Source organism: Canis lupus, chromosome 22 (assembly GCF_003254725.2).
Source record: "Canis lupus dingo isolate Sandy chromosome 22, ASM325472v2, whole genome shotgun sequence".
Lineage (NCBI taxonomy): Eukaryota > Metazoa > Chordata > Mammalia > Carnivora > Canidae > Canis > Canis lupus.
Window position 1 is genome coordinate 49,779,014 of NC_064264.1, and position 26,119 is coordinate 49,805,132.

General features: G+C 40.6%; 1 protein-coding gene and 1 pseudogene across 6 annotated transcripts in view; both read left to right on the top strand.

Moving 5' to 3' along the window:
• CLYBL (citramalyl-CoA lyase) overlaps window positions 1–26,119 on the top strand; it is a 283,074-nt gene that overhangs the window by 14,562 nt on the left and 242,393 nt on the right. The gene's annotated exons all lie outside the window — the stretch shown is intronic.
• LOC112655899 (keratin, type I cytoskeletal 18-like) lies at window positions 4,833–19,325 on the top strand (annotated as a pseudogene).

The following is a 26,119-nucleotide window of genomic DNA, read 5'->3' on the forward strand; positions in this document are numbered from 1 at the left end:
ATGCACTCCAGAATGGAGACTCATTCTTTCCTTACCTCCCTCTCTCCCTCCCTCCTTCCTACCCTCCTTTCTCTTTCCCCACCTTCCCTCCCTCCTTTCTTCCCTTCCTTTTCCCACTATAAGCCAGGTATTTGGTGGCTTTTTATTTAGCTCCTTTGATTTTATACTTTGGTTAAATTTTAGGATGTTAACCTAATCTGGGAGCATTGATGTTCACTATTGTTCCATGACTCTATCACATATATATTTGTATGATATAATTCCATTTATTCATTTAAACTATTTCCAAGTTTTCTGCCTTAGGAAATACAGAGAAAATGTCCCTATACTCAGATCTCTGTAGTTACTCTTACTCATGTACTTGGAAGTAAATTTTTGTATGTGAAATTGCTGGGTCAAGAGTAAGGACATTTCAAGTCTTTTGAGGCTTATTTTCAAATCACCCTCCAGAAAAACGAAGGATACCTGTATTGCAGGATGCCCTTTGGAGGCTTGTCTGCTCATTTTCCTTGGCATCAGCAGGCCCATGCACAGTAAAGGAAGTATATAGACTGTCTTGCTGGTCACACAGCTGGCAGAGCCAGGGCTAGAAAGATCCCATCCCCTAGCTGTGAGTCAGGGGTGGCTTTTCTGTCTGTGGTGTTGGCTGTTATACTGACCTTGCTTCTAGGTGTTTCTATAAACAGCTATGAAATTTTACCTCTTCTGCAAGTTCTCTTTTGAATTACACTATATGTAATGTCTTCCTCCTAGGTTTTTGAGATCGACAGAGGCGCTTGATGTCATAATAAAGGATTCAGAGTCAATCTCTGTGAGAAAGTAAAAATTCTGCTTTAATAGGATGCTAGTATGGGTAGGTTTTACATACCTGCTCCCCTTCACTATGTTCAGCCTGAGAAGGTAGAGTGACTATAGTATTCGGTAAGTATTTGCAGGACACTTTTAAAAAGAATATTCAGAACATGCAAATATTGGGAATTTTATTTTTAAAAATATTTATTTATTTGAGAAAGAGAGTGAGTGGGAGAGAGCACACAAGCAGGGAGTGGGAGAAGTAGCAGAGGCTGAGGGAGAAGTAGGCTCCCTGTTGAGCAGGCAGCCAAATGTGGACCTCGATCTCAGAATCCTGGGATCATGACCAGAGCTGAAGGCAGATGCTTAACCAACGGAGCCACCCAAGCACCCCCAAATATTGGAAATTTTAGAAAATGCTTTCTACTTTATTGCCCTCTTTCCACCTTTAGTAAAATTAGGGTCACAGTTCAGTGGTAGATTGTGTTCACTGTTTGACAGTTCTACATTGCTAAAAAATTAAATAAGGGATTCTATGAACCTTTTACAAGTGTATATAGTCATTTAAAAATATCATCACACATGTATACATTGTACCACTTTACAAGTAGTGCACACTTTAAAGCACACTTGCTTTGTCTTCTTATTTAATCTCATAGTATTTGTGAGAAAGATGATATGTCCTCCTTGATATACATATCAAGGATGATATTTATTTTTTGGCCAAATACAAAAGTTTAAGAAATGAAAAAGAACAACAACAAAAATCTGTGCCAAATGGTATTTTCACACAGAGGCACTGGAGGGTGCTCTAGCAATGGGAGATGTAAATTGTCTCCTTACAATCCTTACTTGTGATAAAATAGGGGAGATGGTTTTTGGTCACTTAAAAATTTTTTTTTTGAATTAGGTAATCTCTATGCCTAACGTGGGCTCGAACTCATAACCCTGGGATCAAGAATCACATGCTTTACTGACTGAGCCAGCCAGGTTCTTTCTGTCACTTTTTAAGACAAATGAAAGACACATATATGGCAGAGGAATTATTTCTATACTGATCTTTTCCCTTGAAAAGTTTATAAAACTTAAGAAGTAAGTCTGTGCCTTAGGGTTCCTTATTACTCCTACCTCTGTTGGCTCCATCCAACCATACTGCCTCCTTGGCAAGGCTCTGTCTCTATCCTAAGACTTTGCTTCTTTAAATCTTTCCTCAAATGTCACCCATGGGAGAGGTCTTCCCCCACAGCCCTATACAACATAGCAACTACCCCCCACCAAGACTCCACACTCTCTTCTTCTCACCCTACCTGTTGTTTTTTCCATTGTTTTCATTTCCACCTGACAATGTTTCTCTGTTTGTTTGTCTTCACTCCATCACTTCCCACCTCCCAAATATTCGTGAGAGCAGGCACTTGTTCTGTTTATCCCATTGCTATATAGTCCAGTCCTAAAACAGCACCTAACATATAGTCCCCAATATAAATTTGCTGAAGAAAAAAAGATTTAGGGAGTGCCTGGGTGGCAGTTGGGTAAGTGTCTGACTCATGATCTCAGCTCAGGTCTCGACCTCAGGGTCATGAGTTCAAGCCCTGTGTTGGGCTCCAAGCTGGGTATGGAGCCTAAAAAAAAAAAATCAGGTTTCAGAAATGAAGTATTTAGGATAGTCCTTCTGGAGATTAGTGCCTTTTTTTTTTTTAAGCGTTTTTTCCAAACCACTTTTAAATATACAGATTGGTTCATTTCTCTTCTCTGCTTAGCATCCTTAGAGCTCCTTCCCTTGGCCTCCCAGGGCGTGTCTGGTCTCTTTCTTTCTACCCCTGGTAGCTCACCTGCTTCTACCCTTCTCACATGTTCTGCTCATGCCAGCATCATTGGCTTTCACTTGCTTTTTCCAGCAAGGAAGGCAGACCATGGGCTTTGAGGGTCAGAGGGGTTCAGACACTTGCCCGAGATCACACAGACCTGAGCAGTAGCCCTGGCCCTGCCACTTATTAGCCAACTCCCTTTAGTTTTGTCATTTATAAAAGCAGCTTGTGGTACTTACCACAGAGAGCGGTAAAAATTAAATGAGATACAATGAATGCATAGTGCCTGGCTCATAAGAATGTTAATAAACAGTGGATGCGAAAAGAAAGTAAGATAAATATGTAAAAGCCACCTCCTTGGGGAGGGGGACAACCATGTAAAGCATGTCCTCTCTCACAACCCCATTTTCCTCCCTCAGGGCATCCTATTCCTCATTACACTTGCAGTGTAATGTGCTGTGAATGGGTACATTTCCCTCATGTTTTGTTTCACCCACTAAACTGGAAATTCCATGTGTATTCTTTATGCCTGTATCCAGCATAGTGCCTGACACATAGTAGGTACTTACTAAATATTCTTGAATGAAAAATATCCTCATAGGGTCACAGTAAACAGAATTCATTACTCATTATTCACTTGACATGAGAGGATGGAAAGGCAAACTTTTTATTTGTGAGTGTGGGTGTATGTATGTTTTCCTAGATTATAGATTTGTCTAAACATTCCTGCTAATTTAAGATGTCAAATCTGAAGGTTCTTTCTTGGCTTGAGTTTTTGAACACAGTCCAGGGCTGTTTTCAGATTTCTTAGTATTCTCCTTTTTGTGAAAGTTTTTGAAAGCATAAAGGGGCATCTTCCCCACATGCTTGTCTACATTATTTGTTTATGTAAATGAATTGTGGGTTGAGGGGATATTTCAATGACAGAACATGGCTTTACCTTGGCATTGAGGTATCACTGGGAGATCCCAGCCTGTCTGAGTCCATGTGGTATAAATCTCCTGCCAGCTAGTGTTTCTCTCCCAGGTACATTCTGTTTATTTCAGAATTTCTCACCTGGGGAACACACTACTTCCTTTTGATTCCAGATCAACTCAGCAACTAGATGTGTTAAAAAAAAAAAAAATCTTTCAATTCAGTGTAGGAATCTTAGCAGGATCCAAAACAATATTTGCTCTTATTCTGAAATTTTTTCTGGTTTTGTTTTTCCCTCTCCCTACACCATTTCCCACCCTCACCCCAGATACCCTGGTTGATACTAGGGTGAGGTATCCTAGAAGGCTTGGACTTCTGGCTTTGGCTGTAAATGTATGTGGCCAACACTGGATTACTGACTGCTGTTGGAGAAGAGCCTCCCTACTCGTGACTTCTCTGTTGGGAATTTGTTGAATGAGCCCACAGGCTGATAGGGGCAGAGTTCTGTTGTTGATCTGAGGCCTGGTGGGCTGTATGCTCCTTGAGGAAAAGGCATCATGTTTCCTCATTTCTGTCTCTCTGCAGTTCCTGTGTGAATCTGCACCCCAAGCAAGTTTCTGAAACCAGCTGGATGGCTCCATACGTTCTGTTGTGTGTGGGAACCGCTAAGCATTAGCAACTAGCCAGTGACCAGCAGTGACGAGCAGTTTTTAGGCACCACACACATTTAATGTGCTAAATGAGGACCCCAGGCATCGGCTGAAGAAATGACTTTTAAAGATAGAAACAGGACTGTTGACACAGGTGCATATTACTAATTGGTGTACTGTTTTTGAGGCATAGTAAAAATGTTAGTATTTCCAGAATTATTGTTAATGAGGGATAAAAAACTTATCTTTATCTTCATGACCATATGGCTTATTGCTTGATTTGGTTTTCTTTCTGTGGTGTTTTTTTTTTTTTTAATTTGGCTTTTATTTTAGTAAGGACAAAACCATTTTCTTGCAAGAATTATTATTTTATTCTGCAGGTAAATGGGAAAAGTATTTAGTTTTAGAACATTTCTTTACAAGAAATTCTAGAATATATTGATGGTGTTCTTTTTAAGTAAGAGGTACTTATATTTCTTTTTATTATTCAGACATTCATTTATACATTCTCCTGAAAAGGATGAGAATTATGCCTCTAGTAAGTTCTAGGAGGCTCCTAAAAATGAGGAAGGGAAGAAAATTTCCCATGGGTTTTTTTCCATGCCACGCACCTGGAGGTGCTTTGTTTGGCACATCTTTTGTAAGATATATGTGTCATCTGAGATGCCTGGGTCAGGGAATGAGACCCTGAGAGGACAATTCTCTTATTATATTTTATTCCTTGAATAGCTGGCATAGTGCTGTGGACCGTGGTGTGTACTTAGTAAATGTTGAGTAAACTGAATGTGTCATGGGAAATGGTAAAGCAGAGGCAGGAGTGACTTTCAGAGGGCATGGGAACTATTCCCAGGCAAGTTAACCTCTGAGCAGATTTGAAACGATGGCAGGAGAGGGAAGGGCATTCCTGGCTGAGGGAACTGCATGTGCAAAGATACAGCAGGGGAGTTAGGAGGGGGTTGTTGTGGAGTAGGGGGTGCCTAGTGGCAGAAGAGCTGGGCCTAAAGCTGAGCAGGGGGTTTGGGGCCAGGTAGCAAAGGGCCTCCAAAGCCAGCCCAAGATTTCAGATTTACATCTTGTTGTTAACAGGGAGGCAGTGGAGATGTTTATTGTCTCTCAGCCTCCATCAAGTTAGTTCTTTGTGCTATGGTCTAGGTTGTAGTCCTCGTCATGCCAACCTCTTGTCTTTCTCTTTTCTTTTAATTACATTCAAAATGTGCTGGGAAATCTAGTTATCTAGTTGGAATAGAGAAAAAAATGATGAAATTGTAGCCTATGGTCAGGTTAGTTCATCCTTTCCTCCTAATGCACATACTATATTTAAACGCTTCTAGTTATTTGGAGCCTTCAGGTGACTTCATTTCTCTGAATACTATACACTTAGTTTCCTACATCTGCTGTTAATTTCTTAAGCGACCTTAATGAGAAACTTCAAACAATTTAAATGTCAATTACCAAAAAAGTGAGGTTTTCAAATTCCAGTAATCTGTCCATATTGGTCAGTGGAACATAATCCTAGGTGGATGTAATTCAAGACAGATGACATTCCAGAGCTTCCCTGACAAAGAGCTTATAGATATTTGGGACTAATAGGCAGGCCCTGGTGTTGCTATAGTTCTGGCTTATCTGGCACAGGCTCTGTGCTCAATGCTTTTAGTTTGCTGCATTCGTTCTGGCTCTGTGTTTTAGCTGGTGCTTTTGAATCTGGGAAGACCCAAAAGCTACTATGTACACAAAAATATGTTGAGAATATAGTAAATGTAATAATTCCAATTTTTAATCCTACATTTTTGAGAGGGATAAAGTATTCACGATGTACTTTATCATAGAGTTATTCTTTTTCTTAGTAGGTTTATTCTTTTTTTTTTTAAGATTTTATTTTTAAGTAATCTTTGCACCCAGCATGGGGCTCTCAAATTCACAACCCCAAGATTAAGAGGTACATGCTGCCCCAACTGAGGCAGCCAGGTGCCCCTTAATAGATTTATTCTTAACACATGGGTTAATCTTAAATTTCTGACTGAGAAATCCGTTTTTTGCCACTCCCACTTTTTCTCCCCAAGTTCCTTCCTTTGCCTTTATTTTTGATTAAGATAAAACACAGGAAAAAAGAGTTGAATATGGTGATGAATATTATTTTAACAGGAAGTAAAACCGGAAGCATGCAGAATAAATTACGCTTACATTTTCTCTGCAGGTCACTTAGTGGGTGTTATGTGCTACAGAGTAAACAATTTTTGGCAGCTAGTTTAGTTTTCACCACTTCTAAGCCTCTGACAAATGATCTTAGATGATCTTTGGTCTTAAAAAGGAAAACTTTTTATGTGTAAGCTTTAAGTTCAGTTTTGTTGTTTTTTGAAGGCTTTTTAAGCCATTTATGTGAACTTTTGTTTTATTTGAATTTGAAATTCTAAAGTTTTTAAAGTAGAGTCTGCCATATTGAATTGTTTTTCACATGGTTTACATTTAAAATTTAACGTACCTTTTCTAGTTTTAAAAGATACTGAAAAAAAAAAAAAAAATAAAAAAAAAAAAAAAATAAAAGATACTGAGAGGGATCCCTGGGTGGTGCAGCGGTTTAGCGCCTGCCTTTGGCCCAGGGCGCGATCCTGGAGACCCGGGATCGAATCCCATGTCAGGCTCCCGGTGCTTGGAGCCTGCTTCTCCCTCTGCCTGTGTCTCTGCCTCTCTCCTCTCTCTCTCTGTGTGCCTATCATAAATAAATAAAAATTAAAAAAAAAAAAAGATACTGAGAAAATAAAGTTCCCTCATTAAACAGTCACTATCAACTACTTTTGAAAACTGGAATATTATGTTTAGTTTGTATGGCTTTAGGTTGTTTTTCTCCCCCAGGAGAAATAACGTAAATATTTTTAGACCTACTGTCTACCCATTTATCTATTTAGCTTGCCTTAAGTCTCTCTTTAAAAAAAAAAAAAAAAAAAAAAAGATTTTTATTTGTTTATTGGAGAGAGAGGGAGCATGAGCAGAGGGAGGGCAGAGGGAGAGGAGAGGAGAGGAGAGAATCTCTCGTCTGCCCTGAACACAGAGCCAGATGCAGGGCTCAATTCCACAACCCCAGCAAAAACCAAGAGTTGGTTGCTCAACCAATTGAGCCATCCAGGCGCCCCTGCCATAAGTCGCTTTTAAAGGTAAGAAAATAGTCATACAAATATATAGCTGAACATGTGAATTTCAGTACTTTCTGATAATCAGCCCTGTTTTAAAGGCTTCCAGAGTTCTTTCAAAAGCAGGTCATTGGTGCTGTTATTTGGTATTTTGTATATTGTTAAAACTTCACGCAAATGTAGAGGTGTACCGAATTGTGCACTTTATTTTTTTTTGAATTGTGCACTTTATAGAATCTTGTATGCCAACATGATCACTTTTCCAAGTATCAATAATCATTGTATTGTGAGATACATGTTATCATGTATACAAAACTTATGTCTGACTTGTCTGATTAGAATGTGAAATTTAACAGTTTTCAGTAGTTACTTCTCAACATTCTAATCGACTAATACCCACTAAATGTATATTTAAGTCCAAATGTAAAATCAGTGGGTTGCTTAATCAGCTTTACAGGTGTAAGTTAGGATGCAGATTCATATCCCTTCTCTCTCCAGAGAGGTGACTTGGTGACTTACTCCTCTTTCAGTAATGTAGTAGAGCCTATTTGGCTTAATCAGCATGGGAGTTGGAGCAGCCATTTGAAATATTGAGTGGAAAAGTTCTTTGTACTTGGAAAAGTCAGGAGGCCAGGAGTGAGAGACATATCCACATCCTTTCCCTGGTGGCCCCTCACCTGTGAATTCACACCAGGGTGGTAATAAAATTGTAGGAGCTCATTTTATGTGAAACCATTAGCAGCCTGAGAATTTGGAGCTAGCTGCCTCTCATACTTTAAGACACTAGAAAGTGTCATTTATAAGCATGGAGGGGCCTGAAAGCAGGCAGAACAGGCTTGTAAACTGTAGCTTTAGGCTCTGGACAGTAATCGGTTTGTAATATAGTTTAGTCTTAGGCTGTCAGAACCACAAATGCGCCTTTTAGTGTTGCAGGCAAATCCCATGAAGTATTTGCCTATAAAAGGTGGAGACAATGGCTAGTTATTTCCTATTTTGTTGTGATATGTTATTTTCTTTTTGTGCCTTCACGGATGAGGGTGGAGGGGAAGAGGGCCATGCTGCTAGTGGAACAAGTGAAACTCTGAATATTTTTGTTAGTTTTTAGGTTGCCTATGATGATGGTATAACTATCATAGCTAATATGGAGGTTTGACTTTCATACAGCTACTCGTGCATGCTTCCTGCTTCTTTGTGTGGCTGACTCTGAGTTCCAAGGCTGGGGCAAGTGTGTGTGACAGGCAGAGCCCTTGGGGCTGGGGGAGTAGGGAAACATTTCCAGCTTCCATTGGCTCAGAAGATGGAGAGTTCCCCAACATGAGGGCAGAATTCAGGTTCTTGGTCACCTGTGGAAATAACAAATGCCCTCACCGTGGACCAGCCCAGCTTCAGGATCTCGCCTGATAATCCCAAAAATAATTCTTTAACTGAAGCCATGAAGAAACCAGATTAGGTGAGATTTCAAGATCCAATTTTGCAGATCGAGAACAGTCTACAGAATCTACCTAGGCAAAACAGTGTATATATCAGGATGCTCCAGGTTTTGCCTCCTGACCAGTACAAATGTGACTGTTTAAAGATTTATTTTATTATTATTTGAGACAGAGAGCAAGAGTGTGTATGTACACAGGTGAGCTGAGGGAGGAGTAAAGGAGGGGGAAATTTACATATTAAATGGCACAAATCTTTGGCCAGCCACTAAGCTGTCTGTTTGTGTAGAGGAGCTTCCAGTGGAACTGGTGAAAAAGCAGTAGCTGGAAGCTGAAAGAACTGAGTAGAGATCTTAGCTGCTGTTCACCACAGAGGAGACAGAGTGTGGTATTTGTGTTCAGACAAACCAACTGTCTGAACAGTTGGTTAGTAAAAATCACCCTTTAGATAAATTAATATACAGAATATAGAATCTATATAACATATTAATCATTATGTCCAAAGGCCTATCAAAAATCATTGTATCAAATCATGTTGTATACTTTAAATGAATACAATATTATATATCAATTATATCAATAAAATTTTAAAAATCACTATATACATGAAACAAGAGGGGAAAAGCACTTAATTGAAGCCAAACTCAAGATCATTCATATGTTGTAGTCAACAGATAAGGATGCTAAAACATCTATCATAAGTATGTTCAAGGTCTTAATGGTAAATATATACACAATGAAAGAGCAGATAGAGAACGTCACCTTAAAAATAAATACTATTAAAAAGAGCTGAAAAGGGATCCCTGGGTGGCTCAGCGGTTTAGTGCCTGCCTTCGGGCTGGGGCATGATCCCGGAGTCCTCGGATCGAGTCCCACATCAGGATCCTCGCAGGGAGCCTGCTTCTCCCTTTGTCTGTGTCTCTGCCTCTCTCTCTCTCTGTCTCTCATGAATAAATAAATAAAATCTTAAAAAAAAAAAAAAAGCTGAAAAGTACTGGTTTCCAGGGGTTAGAGGAGAGGAGGAAATAGGTAATGACTATTTTAATGTGTTTAGTTAGGGTTTCCTTTTGAGGTGATGAACTTTTTTTTTTTTTAAGATTTTATTTATTCATTCATGAGAGGTACAGAGAGAGAGAGAGAGAGAGAGAGAGAGAAGCAGGCTCCATCAGGGAACCCGATGTGGGACTCGATCTGGGGTCTCCAGGATCACGCCCTGGGCTGAAGGCAGGTGCCAAACCGCTGAGCCACCCAGGTGTCCTGATGAACATGTTCTTGAACTAGATAATGGTGCTGCTTGTATAATATTGTGAATATATTAAATGCCAGTGAATCGTATGCTTTAAAAGGTTAAAATTAATTTTATGAAAAGAGAGCTGAAAAGTACCTTAGCTAAATTGAAAACTTACTGGATGAGCATAATAGCAGGTTGTAGACATCAGAAGAGTCAATGAACTAAAAAATAGACCAATAGTAATTACTCATTTGATGAACAGAGAGAAAAAAGATTGAAGAAAAATGAATAGAGCCTCAGAAAACTGTGGGACAATATCAAGCAGTCTAATGTATGTAATTAGAGTTCTAAAAGGAAAGAAAAGAGACAAGAGGCCCACAAAATATTTGAAGGAGTAATAGAAACTTCTCAACTTTTTTTCAGAAACTTCCCAAACTTGAAATACATTAGCTTACAGGTGACTCAACAAACCCTGAGCAAGATAAATATCTTTCCTCTCTCTCTCTCTCTCTCTCTCTCACACACACACACACACACACACACACGCACACGCGGCATGTTGCTGAAATCCAAAAATAAAGTCTTGAAAGCAGCCAGAGGAAAAGAAGATACATTACTTATAAGGGAACAGTGATATGAATGGCAGCCAACTTCTCATCAGGAACAATGGAGAGCCGGAGATAAATGAATTGATGTTTAAAGTGCTGAAAGAAAAAAGAAAATGTCAACCCAGAATTCTGTGTTTGGCAAAACTGTCCTTCAAAAATGAAGCTAAAATAAAGACCTTTACGGAAAAGAAGAACCTGAGAGAATTTGTTACAAGGAAATCTGCACTATAAGAAATGCTAAAGGAAGTTCTTTAAGCTGAAGAGAAATAACCCGATAATAACTTGAGTATACAAAAAAGAATGTAGATCACCAGAAATGATGAAGAGAAGAACCAGGTAGATTTGTATGTGTTGATGTGAGCATGTAATAACCATAAAAACAATAAATATTCATATAGCAAGTAGTGCTCTAAGTGCCATATATATATATTTAATATATATATATATATTATATATATTTAAAGATTTTACTCATTCATCCATGAGAGAGAGAGAGAGAGGCAGAGACATAGGCAGAGGGAGAAGCAGGCTCCATGCAGGGAGTCTGATGTGGGACTTGATCCCAGGACTCCAGTATCACTCCCTGGGCCAAAGGCAGGCGCTAAACCACTGAGCCACCCAGGGATCCCCCTGCCTTAGATATATTATTTAACCCTTCCAACAATCACATGAAATGGGTACTATTATTAACCTTATTTTGTAAATGTGATAACTGAGGCACAGGGTAATTTACCTAGTGTCACATAACTAGTGGGGGTCATATGTAGGATTCAAATCCAACATTCTGATTCTAGAGGCTGTCCTCTGAACCACTCAACTCAAGCCAAATTGCCACTTGATATATTATTACCTAAACAAAGCAGTGTGCATATACTAGGATCTTTATGTAAATAAAAATATATATGAAGAGGGAAGCCCCAGAGGTGCAGCAGTTTAGTGCCGCCTGCAGCCTGGGGCGTGATCCTGGAGACCTGGGATTGAGTCCCACATCAGGCTCCCTGCATGGAGCCTGCTTCTCCTTCTGCCTCTGTGTGTGTGTGTGTGTCTCTATGAATAAATAAATAAAATCTTAAAAAAATATATATATGAAGATATAAATTATTTTTAGGAAGAATACATAAGAAAAACCTTTAATGGCAGTCATCTTTGGGGAAAGATTGAGGGCTTGGGGTATGAAAGGGGAGACTAAAGTTTTGAATGTTTTTTTAATGTGCTTGTATCACTTTTATTTTTGAAAAATAAATTTTAAAGATTTTGTTTATTATTTTAGAGAGAAAGTGCATGAGCAGAGGGAGGGCCAGAGGGACAGCAAGAGAATCTTAAGCAGACTCCCTGCTAAGAGTGGAGCCCAACGCAGGGCTTCATCTTATGACCCTGAGATCGTGACCTGAGCTGAAATCACAAGTTGGATGCTAAACCAACTGAGCCACCCAGGTGCCCCTTGAAAAATAAATTTTAAAATGTCATGAAATAGGGCAGTCTAGGTGGCTCAGCGGTTTAGCGCCACCTTCAGCCCAGGGCATGATCCTGGATACCCAGGATCGAGACCCAGTTTGGGTTCCCTGCATGGAGCCTGTTTCTCCCTCTGCCTGTGTTTCTGCCTCTCTCTGTGTGTGTGTGTGTGTGTGTGTCTCTCATGAATAAATAAAATCTTTTTTTAAAAATGTCATGAAATAGCTGGGAAAAAAATAGAGATATGTGGTAGAGGGTAAGGGAATATAATCTGTTTCTGCCTTATAGGAAATTTGACAAAAATGAAGAAAATGTGGACTGGGAGTCAGGATTCTGGGTCAGAAAGAAAGGATGTCATTTGACAAAGGCTACCATGGAAGTGTCAGATAATGTTACTAGGTTTTTGACACTTTTCTCCCTTTCCTATATCTTCTCTATCCTCAGACTTTCCCCTCTTATGTAGGAGACAACTCTAAGGAAGCACCTCTTGCTTTGAAGTTTTCTCCTCAACACTACCATCTCAACACACATTCTGGCTTAATTCTTACTCAGAGCTGCTGACATTAGGGCCCCTGGCTGGTTCTGCTTAAGGTTACTTCACTCCTAAGTGGTAGAGCCAGGATTTGAACAGGATGGTATGATTCATAGGAGCCCCCTCAGTGACTATGAAGTCCTGTGCTGGTTGGCATCACATCAGTTAACCCTATCCATTGCTAGATCAGGGAACCAAGAAGGAGAGGGGTGGGTAGCACGGGTGGCTCAGCGGTTTAGCGCTGCCTTCAGCCCAGGGCCTAATCCTGGAGACCGGGATCGAGTCCCACGTCAGGCTCCCTGCATGGAGCCTGCTTCTCCCTCTGCCTGTGTCTCTGCCTCTCCCTCTCTCTCTCTCTCTCTCTGCGTCTCTCATGAATAAATAAAAACTTAAAAAAAAAAAAAAAAGGAGAGGGGTATGTACCTCTCCCAATATGAAACTAAGAGGCAGAGTTGGGATCTCAACCACAGGTCCCATTCCAACGGTAGGGCTCTTTTGACAAGACTATGCTGACCTAGTTTCTTGTGTTTACCCTTTCACCCAAGGCTAAATTGTAGTTCACAATCAATCAGATTTTGAAGAATCACCCATTAAAAGATCTTAAAGATGACAGTGATAAATGCTGTTAGAAAGCCAATAATCTGTGGTGTCTGAGTAGCTCAGTTAAGTGTTGGATTCTTCATCTCAGTTCAGTACTGCTTCTCCTCTTGCTCATGCTCTCTCTCTCTCACTCTCTATCAAATAAATCCTTAAAAATACATTTAAAAAATAATAAAACCTATAATTAGACAAGCAGAAATACTAAATAAATAGCTAAGTATGTAACTGTCCAGTCTGCTAAACTGTCTTATATGATCTGGGGGTCTTGAGTTCAAGCCCCACATTGGGCTCTGCATTGGGTATGGATTATACTTTTAAAAAAAAAGGCCTGGCCGGAGCCTGAGTCCTGGCCTCCTGTGTCATGCTCTTACTCTCCGAACAGCATGAGTTCACCACCCACTCTACCTTCTCTTCCAACTACAGGTCCCTGGGCTCCGTGCATTCGCCCAGCAACCAGGTCTGGCCGATCAGCAGCAGGGCGGCCAGCATCTATGCAGGTGTGGGGAGCTTGGGCTCCTGGATCTCCATATCCTGCTCCACCAGCTTCCAGGGTGGCTGGAGGTCTGGGGGCTCGGGCCTGAAGATGGCCCGAGGTCTGGGAGGCAAAGGGGCATCCAGGGTGAGAAGGAGACCATGCAAGACCTGAATGACCACCTGGCCTCCTACCTGGAGAGGGTGAGGAGCCTGGAGGCTGATAATCAGAGACTAGAGATGAAAATCCGGGAAACCTGGAGAAGAAGGGACCCCAGGTCAGAGACTGGGGGCATTACTTCAAGACCGTCGAGGACCTGAGGGCTCAGATCTTTGCAAGTGCTGTGGACAATGCCTGCATCGTTCTGCAGATTGACAATGCCCATCCTGCTGCTGACGACTTCCGAGTCAAGTATGAGACAGAGCTGGCCATACACCAGTCTGTGGAGAGTGACAACCATGGGCTCCACAGGGTCACTGATGACACCAGTGTCACTCGGCTGCAGCTAGAGACAGATTGAGGCTCTCAAGGAGGAGCTGCTCTTCATGGAGAAGAACCATGAGAAAGTAAAGGGTCTATAAAACCAAATTGCCAACTCTGGGTTGATGGTGGAGTTGGATACCCCCAAATCTCAGGACCTCAGCAAGACATGGCAGATATCTGGGCCCAGTATGACGAACTGGCTCAGAAGAACCGGGAGGAGCTGGATAAGTACTGGTCCCAGCAAATCAAGGAGAGCACCACAGTGGTCACCACCCAGACCGCTGAGATAGGAGAAGCTGAGATGACTCTCACGGAGCTGAGACATACCGCCCAGTCTTTGGAGATCAACCTGGACTCAATGAGAAACCTGAAGGCCAGCTTGGAGAACAGCCTGAGGGAGATCGAGACCCACTATGCAATGTAGATGGAGCAGCTCACTGGGGCCCTGCTGCACCTGGAGTCAGAGCTGTCTAGCTGTCCCAGACCCAGGCAGAGGGGCAGCGCCAGGCCCAGGGGTATGAGGCCCTGCTGAATGTCAAGGTCAAGCTGGAGGCTGAGATTGTCACCTATCGTCACCTGTTGGAAAACAGGGAGGACTTCAGTCTTACTGATGCCCTGGACAACAGCAACTCCTTGCAGACCATCCAGAAGACCACCACCTGCAAGATCGTGGATGGCAAGGTGGTCCCTGAGACCCAAAGACACCAAAGTTCTGAGGCGTTGAGGCAGCAGAAACAGCGTACCCTTTGAGGAGCAGGAGGCCAATAAAAGGTTCAGAGGTTTTAAAAAAAAAAAAAAAAGAGGGATGCCTGGGTGGCTCAGCGGTTGAGTGTCTGTCTTTGGCTCAGAATGTGATCCCAGAGTTCCGGGATTGAGTCCCACGTCAGGCTCCCTGCATGGAGCCTGCTTCTCCCTCTGCCTGTGTCTCTGCATCTCTCTCTCTCTCTCTATGTCTCTATGTCTCTCATGAATAAATAAATAAAATCTTTAAAAATAAAGAAACAAAACCAATCTACCAGTCTTCACGTTAATGAACAGTATAGCCTTCGAATTTATCATCCAAATATGGACAGTTTTGAGAGTGAAAGGGATGCTATTAATACTGACACTGGGACATCAGGAGTCAGCCAAGACCATCACACAAGCCAGGGCTTGTGGTCAGTCATTCTATATACATAGTATTTTATTTAGTGCCCATACATATGTATTGTTATTTGTAAATTCCGTTACTCTTTGGGATGCAAGCCTCGAAAGTGCAGAAATAGTTCTAAGCCTTAATCATACATTGTTTCGTAAATATGGGCAACCATAATAGCAACTACTTGGCTAAACTGATTGGCTAAATCCAATCAGTTCTAGAACATAAGCGTTTGTAGTAATTCTTAAAGGAGTGCTCCAGTGGTTTAGCAATTATTTAAATGCATTTATATATAACACATGAAACCAAAAACAAAAATAAAATCTAAAACCTATCCTTTTTGCCTACACAAGGTGACTGTATTTTTAGAAATACAAATTAGTGTACTCATTGAGCACATGAGTACATTTGTGGAAGTGGATATTGGGACAAAACATTTGAAATTGAAATTATCTGGGAAAATTCTAGGTATGTGATTGCTCTATGTGTAGTTGAAAATGCATATTCTCTAAGTAATGTAGAGTTTAATTAAACAGAAGGATCTCATTTTAATCTAACTTTTTATACTTATAAAATTGTTTCTAGGCACCTGGCTGGCTCAGTTGGTGGAGCATGTGACTCTTGATCTCAGGGTTATGAGTTCAAGCCCCACGTTGAGTGTAGAGATTAGTTTAAAAAAAATTTTTTTTTAAATTTGATTCTTTTACTTTTGGTGGCTTTTTAAATTTTATTTTTAAAATTCCCCCCCTCCCCCGGCTTTTTTAAAATCATGAGCTCAAAGCTCAAAACAATTTTTTTTTGCATATGAGGCAGTTTAATAGACTGGACAGTTGCATACTTAGCTGTTCAGTGTTTTTGCTTATCTCATTATGGGTTTTATTTTTTTAATATATATTTTTTATTTTTTAAAGATTTTATTATTTATTCATGAGAATAGACAGAGAGAGAGAGGCAGAGGCCCAGGCGGAGGGAGAAGCAGGTTCCATGCAGGGAGCCCGACGTGGGACTCGATCTAGGGTCTCCAGGGTCACGCCCTGGGATGAAGGCAGGCGCTAAACCGCCGAGCCACCGGGCTGCCCCAATGTATATTTTTTAAAAGATTTTATTTATTTGAGAGAGACAGTGAGAGAGAGAGAGCACAAGCAGGAGGAGAGGCAGAGGGAGAGAGTGAAGCAGACTCCCTGCCGAGCAGGGAGCCCAGCGCCCTTCATTATGGGTTTTACAAATCATTTAGTCTGGCTCAGTCAGCTTAGCCTCTGCCTTTGGTTCAGGTCATGATCTCAGGGTCCTGGGATGGAGACCCGCGTTGGGCTTACTGCTCAGTACGGAGTCTGTTTCTCCCTCTCCTGCTCCTCTGCTTGTGCTCTCCCTCTGTCAAATCAATGAAATCTGTAAAAAAAATACTTTAGTTTGGAACCAGATATATTTAGCTATGGCTTTTGTATACTAATTGACAGAAAATATTGTTGTTAATGTTTAACAATCTCCACCATGTTAAGCTGAAGATATTTTTTGTTTGTAACATATCCTTTTGTGTCTTATTTAAATCTATATCTACTTGCTTTAAATAGTTGGGATTATTGCAAAGGGGAGTGGAAAATATTATAAGTGTAAAAATGAGGGTTTTTTCCATAGTGTTCTATTGAGTAGTTGACATGTGAAAAAATTCAGGTTTTCTGCCTTTCCACCTTCTAGTAAGCTGTGCTTCTGAAGAAATATTCCTAACAACACGCTGCAGTATGTCAGAAACTGCTACATTACGGATGCAACATCATCTGAAAGGAAAAATTGAGTGTGGGTTTGAAGATGACAAGTGATGAAAGTAGCCCTGAAGTTGTTGATTAGAAAGTGAAGGCCTGGAACTAATAACTTAATAGACAGAGCCCCCTGCTATTTTATCTTAAGGACTGTAGGATTTTTACTATTCTGGCAATATGTATGTGTGTGCCCCGTTATGTACATAAATACACACGTGTATGTGTACGAATATATGATAGGAGGTGCAAAACCAAACTACTCACTGATACATTTACTAAAAATACATTTCCTTTATGGGAGGACTTGCCAAAAAAAAAAAAAAATTCAGTGCCTAGTATTACCCTTGTTTCACGTTTATTGTTTTTCTGACATAGAGCTTATATTGTTTGGTTTTATGACTGTATTGGCAAATCACAGATGTGAAATATATATAATTTTTGTGGAGTTTCTTATGAAAATTCTTGCTTTCAGTCCTGCTGGGAGTCTTTTTTCCAATCGGCAGTGCAAACATAGAATCATGCATTATCTGTAGTTGATACAACCCCAATTGATATAGTATGCTTTTTGCTGATTTTAAAATATGAAGGTCACCTGGCTGGCACAGTCAGTAGAGTGTACAAGTCTTCATGTTGAGGTTGTAAGTTCGAGCCCCACGTTGGATATAGAAATTACTTAAAAATAAAATCTTTCAAAAATATATGTGTAATCATTTATAACCTAGGTCAAAATGAATTGTAAATGGATAAAGTAGAAATCCAAATTAACCAAAGCTATATTGTATTGGCACTATATGCTGCTTTCCTTTATTTATTATATCAATTTAAAAAATCACTTTATTTATTTAAATAATCCTACAACAGAAGAAGGGATGAAAGTACAGAAATAAAAAGCCCAAGGTGAACTCAGTGGAGTTATGAGTTTATGAGATTGGTGCATTTTCCTTTTATGAGATGTCAATTCAAATTAAAACCTCAAAAATTGAATTAGAAAATAATGCTTCCCAGTTTTTTGAAGGAATTTTAATTTTTTTTATTTTTCAAAGATTCTGTTTTTAAATTTTTTAAAGTAAACTCTGTGTCCAACATGGGGCTAAAACTTATGACCTTGGGATCAAGAGTTGCATGGTCTACTCACTGAGCCAGCCAGGTGCCTCTGAATGGAATTTTTAAATAAAATGTGACAATGCAAAAAAATGCATACCTGTGTTAATGAAAACCCATAGAAGACAGATCAGAGATGACTTCCCCAGGAAGAACTCTTAGAAGGGTCCTAAGTTCTTGGGCACAGTGCAAGATTCTGAGAGATTGTTGGGAAACATCCTGATTTTATGATCTCTGACTGTAGGTAGATTTGGTTGAGAAGCCCACACTCACTGGAGAGGGGCAAAGGCCTCATCTCATGGGCATTCTGACCCTTCAGTACTGCATCTTTGGCTAATGTATGTCTCTTGTGAGGATGGGAATATGCAGTCATCATTAGCCAAAGCAGGCATGGGAGAGCTTGGCAGTGATCATAGCGGGTTCCTTGAATCTACCACCAGCATGAAAACCAGAATATTGGCCCCTTTCTAATCTATTGAACTCAAGTGTTCATTGGGCGTGGCCTTCACAAGGACTTTGGCCCTGGGCTTATGAGGTTCCTCTCAGGTACTTACTTGTCTCTGGATTTCCCAGAGTCATCCCTTCACCCAGAATCTTTGACTTTTCTCTGGAGAGAAAAAAACAGGTCTGTGTGAAGGAGCTAGAAGGCTTGGGATACTGTGCTTCTGTCTGATTTCTGAGATAGCACCTAGTGGGTAGTAATGACATTCCTACTCCCAGCAATGTTTGCACATAGCTCTGGTGCTGAAAGCTCAAGCATTGATTAAATTATATCCATGTGTTCTGAATAACCAGAAACATTTAAGTTTACAGATCATCAGGCTTTTCATCAGCATGATTTGTAGTCTCTGTTACCTAGTATCTGTATCTATAGCCTCAGGTTTTCTGCCAACATCTGTATCTTTGACAAGATAGAGAAGGGATAAAAAAAATTAAAAAAAAAAATTAAAAAAAAAAAAAAAAAAGAGAAGGGAAAAGAAAGGAGTTGATTCAACAGGTTAGAGCCTGAACCAAGGGACACATGTATCTCTGACACATATGCAAGAAATTGTCTCACTTTTATATTTTTTATTCATAATTACATTAAAATTTAGTCATATGCTATAGAAAGTTGAAGAATCACACATGAGCAGCCATCACTCACTACCCCTTTGTGTCTCATTTTGGATCATTTGGCTCCCAGGAAGTGAGCTGGAAATTAATTTGAATTATAATTAAAAATGAATTATAAGAGTCATTTTTCTAGTCAGTACGTTACATGTTAAATTTTGTTTTATAAAACTGTTGTTTCTTTTAATATGTGTGGGGTGTGTGTTGGGGATGTTTCTGGGCTCAGTATAAAATACGTTTCTTCCTGTGGGTTGTAGTAAAAAAAAACTTTGGAAAATGCTGCATTTGAGGAATCTTTGGTCCAGGGAGATGGCTTTCTTTTGGGTGTGTGTGGGGCACCCACAAGCTATGAGCAGCGTCCTGCGTATTTTTCCTGTGGTTGTGGAGCTCCTTAGTTTAAACTCAGATTCTCGTCCCATGAATACTCTGTTACGTAACTATTTGGGTATAGTTAAACCAGCACTTTAGGACATTGTGGGGTTGAATGGGTTTCTGTGGGCTCTCCTGAGACCCTAACCATCATTTGTAACATCTTTTCCATGGGGAAAAGTGCATTTTAAGCTCCAAAAAAGCAAATTCTTGGTGCATTTATTTTAGCAGAACTCTGTCATAAATTAGGTACTACTTTTTTACACTTTCTGTATATTTAGTAGTAAAATATATTTGTACCTTAAACATTCCGTCACATTCCTTTACCCCTTTTTAATTTCTTATGAAGAGCGATGTGTTCTAGGAGCTCTGGGTGGCCGGGGGTAAGTGATGTTGCTGACAATGCTTCTGAAGAGGGAGGCTGGCAAGTTCAAAGGTTAGAACATCTGCATGTCTGCACCCTTTAACGAGCCTCAGAAGTTATCTTCCCACATTCACAACACTTTATAATCATCAGGCTCCTTTTACCATTGAAGCCAGGATGGCCCTGTATTAATATAAGGTGTTCTTTACAAAGGCACATTCATACTGGATCTGCCTGCTGTTCTTTCCGCAGGCATTGATTGAGTACCCCTTCTGTGAGAGGCACTATTCTAGGTCCTGGGATAAGACAGTGGGCAAGGTGGATCGGGGCCCTGCCTAGGAACTTCCTCTCCAGTGAGCCTGCCCTTGGTTGGTCTCCCACTCTGATCTTTTGTCATGGGGCTTGTTGGGGGTCAAGCTGTGCTACAGATTTACCCTTCCAGTATGATAGCTGGGCCCAAAGATGACTCTGTCCTCACTTTCAGTTGGGCCAGGTGTCAAGCATGTGAAAGACTTTTAAGAGAGAAAGGAATTCCTTCTTGGGAAATGGTATATTATTTGAAGAACAAAAACCTTACTAAGATTTTGAGAGCCCCAGCTCAACAAAACAGTAGTTGGGACACAAGCTTATAGACAGCAGAGAGGACAACATGCATCAAATCAAGATTTATTGCTCTAGTGTCTAAACAGCCCACTTAGAGAAGCACCCCACCCCCATCTATAGCTTCCCAATTCCATAGTATCTAACATTTATCTATGAAATCTATCCATGTTACATGTTGCCACCCCCCACCCCCAACACAACTTCATGCTAGGAAGAACTTATTTTACTGCCTATTTTTCCTGAGGTTTATAAAAACGAAATGTGTGAAGGGAATGTATGCTGATTCTCTTGGGACTAATTAAACAAACAGACTCAGGGAAAGAAAACAGAGAAGATGTAGGATAGTTAAGATGTAAAAAATGTAATTTTCGGGATAACAGCCGTCAATTTTTCCACTCGAGTGTTTTTCCGAAGGGCAGAGGGCAAAAAGCATCTTACGTTCTCTCAAAGCTGAGACACATTTCAACATGGAGATATTAGAAGCAAATTTGGTGCCCAAGACAGGTGCCAGATTTTAATTACAGTTGGCATTTCTGAGCATGCTTTTGGCAGAGGTGGCCATCTCATTGGAAAAGCCATAGATTTTGACACTAGCAGTATGGATGCCCAGTTAAAAATGATTGAAAATAATTTCCCTCCTATTTTCATCATGTTAGTTTTGAGAGAAAACTTTAGTGGTTAATATTTAAACAGGAAATTCTCTGTTCAGAGAAAACAGTTGTTCATTGGAATTGTCTTGGTGGTTTGGAGCATTAGTTCTGGGGGTAATAATTTTTATCTTAGAGCCTTTGAAAAACCCCAGTTAAAACAATAATATAGGATGTTTCATTATAAGAAAAGAAGTTGGCATGTACCAGGTTTTCCATTAAGTTCCAGGTCACAGACAAATAAAGAAAGTATGTTAGGGAGAAAAATCCTTTTTAAAAATAATTAGGGAGCTGTCTGTTTTGTTCACCAGATGGAAAATCCGTAGTTGTGGGTGGTCTGTGTTGGAGAGGGCATCTCACAATTGGCAGGACCATGCCTTTAACTTTTCAAGTCCTAGGACAAAAATTTGAACACCATTGACTGTTCAGAAGGCTCCTAATATGTGTTAGCCCTTCCTAGGGCTCTGCTTCCTAAATTTTACCATTTTTTAAAAGAGTATATAGGTAAAATGATTATGGAATGCCAAAATAAATGGCCTATTGTTCTTTGAATTCTGAAACAGTTTTCCTGTCAGCCCTTGTTTTCTGTGACTTCTCTCACTGTCAATACATTATGATGATAATGTGATTAGTGGAACTGCCTGCATTACTATTTAGAAGCCCCTTTTTATTACACTAATGTATTCCAGAGCAGATAGGATGGCCAAATGTGCCTGAAGCCTAAGAAATTGTCCTAAGATTGTTATTTACTGAAGAAGGATATTGGACCTTCATCAATGTTTAAGGTCTTTTATAAACTTGCCTTGATTATCTGATAAAATTAATTCAGCAAAAAGATATATATAGCTTTTCTCACCACTTTCTTGGACTGATAATAGAAAGTTAGCATCTAGCTTCACTAGTGTTTTTTTTTAATAAACTAGTAGTTTTTTTATATGCATCAAAATATCATTTTTAATCCCAATTACATGTTACATGGCTTTACATCTGCAAATCAGACTTTGAGATGAATATGTTTTATGTTTGAACATAAGGGTGTACATATATGTTTATATTAACATTTCATTCATAAGTTTAACCCTTCCCAAATAAAAAACTGTTAAAGATTATAGGACAGTTAAATTGATAAAAATCGTTTTTGGATGCATAAATGGGTAAACTCTCAAATTGAATGGGGAAAAAAAAAAGCCCTGGGACGTAAATCATTTTTCTCGGACAGCAAATGTTTGGCTTTGGCTGTACTATGATATTCTGCCTATGTGTAATAAAAACGGCAATGATTTATTAGTTCCATATCCCCCCAGCACAGATGCTGCACAGTCTGTCCCTTTTCTGGGCACTAAACACTGGGTTTTAAAAAACATAATTTCACTCAAGTTTTCTGCTTGTGTCCTGTGTTGTACTATTAATAGCAACCCTTTGTTGCTGGTGCCAGCTCTCTTCTAGCATAAGACAATGATGCACAGCGACCAGTTTTAACTAAAATACTGTAATTGGCACCCATTTTTCATATGATAGTCCAAGTAGTGCAGTTCTGTGAAGAATACAAAGACCCTTAAAAATGATGTAATGAAGGTAAAAAAGCTAAACACGTGTAACAGTTCAGTAGATTTTAGTGAGCTATACCTTTGCAATGTCATGGTTTCTTTGGCAAATCTTATTTAGTTGCTGTTAAAATGGGGTGAGGAGTGGGGGAAAATTTGAAACATTGATCAAGAACTTACATATTAAATATTCTATGATTCTTCATGAGAAAAATATTTTCCTAGAGGGGACATAGTAAAGAACAGTGTTGGAAACAAGCTTTACCCTCTTTTAGCCTCACTGTTCAGGAACCAGGAACTGTATTGCTAATTCTCATTCAGAGATGAAGTTGAGTCTTGGTTTGGCCAAAGGTAGGTGTCTTCTTTTGAGTAGTGAGGTAAGCATGGAAGCCTCTGTGTTTGGTGTGTTGTTCTGGTCATTGCACCACTCCATGTTTCGTGGCTGAAATCTCATTGATTCCATCCAACTCCTTAGATTCTGCGTATTTCTACCATGGCTCCTGGCTATTCCATCCTTGCTGCTCTCCCAGCTCATCACTATATCCTCTTGCCTGGTCTCTCCTCCCTCCTGTCTGTCTTCCAAAGTGAAGTCTCTGAATACAAATCTCATTGCTCTACTCTATAAAAGTTGAGTAGCTCCCAACACTAAAGAATGGAGACCTTACGTGGCCATACAGTAGCCTTTATACTCTGACTTGAAACTACCTTTCCAGAATCATTTTCCAACACCATGTACCTGACCCACCAGTCACGTTAAAACTCTTAATGGGGCATCCCTGGGTGGCTCAGTGGTTTAGCGCCTGCCTTCGGCCCAGGGCGTGATCCTGGGGCCCCGGGATCCAGTCCCGCATCGGGCTCCCTGCATGGAGCCTGCTTCTCCCTCTGCCTGTGTCTCCGCCTCTCTCTCTCTCTCTGTGTCTCTCATGAATAAAAAATTAAAAATGAAAAAAACCTCTTAATGTTAAGATTCCCCAACCCTGGCTCTTGCCCATCTCCTTGCCGTTGCTTAGGCACTTCCTTCTCCCTATAGTGCTCCTCTTCCCATATTCTACCTGGTGAAATCCTAATCATATATCACCTTCGTCTCATGACATCTTAGCAGTCACTCACACTCACCCTGATAAAGGACACTCTTCCTCTGCATCCCTATAGCTTTACTCATGTTTATTGTTTTTTGTGCTCTATTATGTCTCCTATATTAGGTTAAGTCTCTTCAAGGATAGCGCTAGTCCTTGTACCTGTGTGAAAGCCAGCACCTGTCTTGGTGCTGAGTGTGCTACAAAAAGAATAAGTATTTTTTTGATTTAATGGAATTCTAGTTTGTGGCCTTCTATCAGTTAAGATTCTTGGTTAAGCAACAGATACTGAAGTGGGCTCTTTTAAGGTAACAGCAACAACAAAAATTTTTTTTTTAAAGTAAAGTTCTACATCTGATGTGGAGCTTGAGCTCAGCACCCAGAGTTAGAGTCACGTGCTCTACCGACTAAGCCAGCCAGACGAAGAAAACAAAAATTGCTTTTTTATAAGTTTTTTTTTCTTAGATTTTTAAAAATTTATTTGAGAGAGAGATTGCAAGAGGAAGAGGGAGACCAGCCTTCCTGTTGAGCAGGGACCTCCTCGCCCCCCCCCCCCCCCCATGTAGGGCTCAATCCTAGGACCCTGGAATCATGACCTGAGCTGAGGAAAAGGCAGACGCTTAACCAATTTAGCCACCCAGGTGCCCCAAGGCAAGAGCAGTCTTAAGCAAGAGATACCAAATTTGGCTTTTTTAAGCAAAAAGGAATTTATTGGAGGGATATGGACACACTCATAAAATCATTGGGAAGGCAACCCTAGGCATCTTGGCATCAGCATGACTCCTTCGTCTTGTCCCAGCTCAGCCATCAGAATGGAAGTGCTACCAGCATGTTCAATCTTTAACTCTATTCAAAATGTTAACTGTGGGGATGACATGTTTGATTGGTCTAAAATGGATCCACCCTTTGGCTCTCAAAGAGTTGGGCATCTTGATGTTAATTCCAGAAGACAGTCAGTTGTGGGTAGGATGACGCAATTCCTCAAGAGGTGGGGTGGATCTTGGGGCGGATGGTAACCAATAAATGTTCATATGGGACTGAATGAATGTTCCGTTTCTAGCACTCAGGCACCCTGACTGGCCTGTCTGATAAGATTCTGAGCAAGACTTTCTACCCAAAGGAGAAGAAAGTCCTTTATAAGAATGCATATATTCCTGGAAAAGGATAACACAGACCCTGCAATTCACCCTCTCTCAAGCCTGGCTATGTGGCCTGTGGATGCAGGGTTTGGAGTAGGCTTGGGCAGCTGAGGTAAGAAGGGGCAGTGTACATGCCAGCAGTACCATTCACCCTGCTCAATGGTGTCATGGTCATACTTGTAGTAAAGCCATTCAGGGGCCTTTGTGCAAGAATGGTCAGGTTCTTAGCTGGGCCCTAGATGTGAGGATGCCCCTGAAAGTTGTTTCTCCTAAGAAATCAGTCAAATCAAGATGATGGGTACCACTCTCCCAAGTGGAAAGGGCTGTGTTGGCCAATGTGGGAGTAGATGCAGTCATGAACTCAGGGAGATATGACCTAAAAATGATGAACAAGTGGCAATAAAAGAATATTTCCACCGTGAGTAGGCTTTGAACATGCGTGGTAGAAGGGATGTGATACTGGGGAGGCAGGAAGTTATGCAGTGTGTTGAGAAGATAAGTCAGTTGAAGGCAACAGTTTGTGTGGGGACTGGTGAGATATGAGATTGGAAAGTTGTGTTTGGGTCAGAGTGTGGAGAGCCTAGACTTATAGGCTACTGATTTTAGGCATTGCTTTCTAGGCAAGTAGGAGCACCTGTAGATTTCAGAATGGGAGTATGGTAATGTGTTTTGTTTTTGTTTTTGTTTTTGTTTTTTTTTAAGATTATAGTTAAGTAATAGGTCACAGAGGAGTCTTTGTCATGAGGCAGATAACCTAGGGACAAAGATGGCTGGCCAAAAAAAAAAAAAAAAAAAACACTTTGGGAGGGAGCACCTAGGATCTTAGTCTTAAAGTTACTCAGTTGTGGGGAGCCTACGTGGCTCAGTCAGTTAGGCATCCAACTCTTGATTTTAGCTCAGGTCATGGCGTCAGGGTTGTGAGTTTAAGCCCCACATCAGGCTCAGCACTGGGTGTGGAGCCTACTTGAGATTTTCTTTCTCCCTTTCCCTCTATGCTGCCCTCCTTCACATGCACCTGTGCTTTCTCTCTCTCACAAAGTTTAAAATAAAGTTAGTTGTTGGGGCAGCCCCCCGGTGGCTCAGCGGTTTAGCACCACCTTCGGTCCAGGGCATGATCCTGGAGACCTGGGATCAAGTCTCATGTCAGGCTTCCTGCATGGAGCCTGCTTCTCCCTCTGT